We start from the raw sequence: 2,179 nt of genomic DNA, 5'->3' as shown, positions 1-2,179 counted from the left end.
ATTCTCTAGGTAGACATCTAGTGCTATGAACTTTCCTCTTAACATGGCTTTCATAGTGTCCCATAAGTTTCGTATGTTGTACATTCATTTTTCACTGAATTCTAGGAAGTCTTTAATTTCTTTCTCTTTCTTCCTCGACCTGGAGGGGGTTTGGCTGGGAGTTTTTCAGTTTCCATGAGTTTGTAGGTTTTCTGACATTTGTGTTGTTGTTGGCCTCTGCCTTTAGGCCATGTTCGTCTGATATTATTCTAATTTGTTTGTATCTGTTGAGATTTGCTTTATGAGTATGTGGTCAATTTTAGAGAAGCTTCCAGGAAGTGCTGAGAAGAAGGTATATTCTTTTGTGTTTGGGTGAAATGTTCTGTAGATGTCTATGAAGTCCATTTGATCATAACATTTGCTAATTTCATTATTTCCCTGTTAAGTTTCTGTCTGACAGACCTGCCCATTGGTGAGAGTGGGGTGTTAAAGTCTCCCAGTGTTAACGTGTGGGGTTTGATGTATGATTTAAGTTTAGTAATGTTTATTTTACAAATGTGGGTGTCCTTGTATTTGGGGCATAGATGTTCAGAATTGAGACTGTGCCTTGATGGATTTTTCCTTTTACGAATATGAAATGTCCTTCTCCATCTCTTCTGAAAAATTTTAGTTTGAAATTTATTTTGTTAGATATTAGGATAACTATACTGGCTTTCTTCTTAAGTCCATTTGATAGAAAATCTTTTCCCAAGACTTTTTTTCTGAGGTAATGTCTGCCTTTGAAGTTGAGGTATGTTTCTTTTATGCAGCAGAAGGATGGATTCTGGTTTTTTTTTTTTTTTCACTTCTCTTTAAAGTTTATTCCAAACAACAGTCTTCAAGCTCACTGTGGTGGCTGACCATGTCCACAACCAAAGCTTCCTCTAAACTGGAACTCGGTGGCTGAGCCAGCCCCGGCCTCGGCTTTCTTGTCAGCACCAGGGGGCACATCACTCCTGTAGGTGTCGCTGTCAGCACCCTCTGGCCCTTTGGGCCCAGGCCTGCCAGTTTCGGGAAGGCTGCGGCACAGGGTGGCAGGCACGATCCCCGGAGGTAGGTGGAGATAATCGCGGAGATACTGGATGCCCTCATTCGTAAGGGACCAATAGACGTGTCTCCAGGCAAACTGCTCCTTCACGTAGCCTTGAGACTTCAGAGACTGCATGGCCTTCATGACATGACGGTTGGGCACGTTCTTGTCTGCCAGCTCGGGGTGTTTGGGCATATGGACATCCTTCTTGGCAACCATCACTCCTTCCTTAAGAAGGAGCTCATAGATGCAATCCGGTTCTTCTTGGGCATCAACATCGCAGAGGCTGCAGGGTCCAGGACAGAGGCTGGAAAGGAACTGGATTCTGTTTTTATATCCATTCTCTTAGCCTGTGTCTTTATTTTTTTATTTTTTATTTTATTATTATTATTATTATTATTTGGATTTTTTCGAGACAGGGTTTCTCCATAGCTTTTGGTTCCTGTCCTGGCACTAGCTCTTGTAGATCAGGCTGGCCTTGAACTCACAGAGATCCGCCTGCCTCTGCCTCCCGAGTGCTGGGATTAAAGGCATGCACCACCACCAACCGGTTTAGCCTGTGTGTTTTTATAAGTGAGATAAGTGAGTTGAGTCCATTGATATTAAGAGATGTTATTGAACAGTACTTATTAATTCCTGCTATTTCTTGGTTTTGATGGTGATGCTACTGTGTGTGTTTCCCTCTTTGAATTTTGCTGCTGTGATATTATCTATTGTTGTGTGTTTGTGGATATAAATGAGTTCCTTAGGTTGGGTTTTTCTTTCTAGTTCTTTTTATAGTAATAGATTTTTGGACAGGTATTTTAAGATCTAGTTTTGTCATGAAATATCTTGTTTTCTCTTTCTATGTCTATTGAAAGTTTTGCTGGATATATAATTTTCTGGGCTGGTATCCATGATCCCTTCGTGTCTGTGAAATGTCTATCCAGCATCTTCTGGCTTTTAGGGTTTCCACTGAGAAGTTGGGTGTAATTCTGATAGGTCTGCCTTTATATGATACTTGGCCTTTTTCCAGAGGAAGTTAGGGTAACTGTCCAGACAGCCAGATGTCTCTGTCATTCTAGAGTTTTGGCAGTTGCTTACAATTTACTCCCCGTTTACTTAGGTAATATTATATCCTTAATATAATAT

At 40.9% G+C, this 2,179-nt stretch overlaps 1 pseudogene; it reads right to left on the bottom strand.

Annotated features, from left to right (window-relative positions):
• Positions 1-862: 862 nt before the first annotated feature.
• On the bottom strand, positions 863-1,326 carry LOC126507220 (40S ribosomal protein S10-like; annotated as a pseudogene).
• Between the last annotated feature and the right edge of the window lie 853 nt (positions 1,327-2,179).

This window comes from Alexandromys fortis, unplaced genomic scaffold (assembly GCF_014885135.2).
Source record: "Alexandromys fortis isolate MF-2015 unplaced genomic scaffold, M_Fortis_MF-2015_v1.1 scaffold_63, whole genome shotgun sequence".
Lineage (NCBI taxonomy): Eukaryota > Metazoa > Chordata > Mammalia > Rodentia > Cricetidae > Alexandromys > Alexandromys fortis.
Note: the sequence above shows the minus strand (reverse complement) of the source record. Positions and strands in the feature narration are given on the sequence as shown.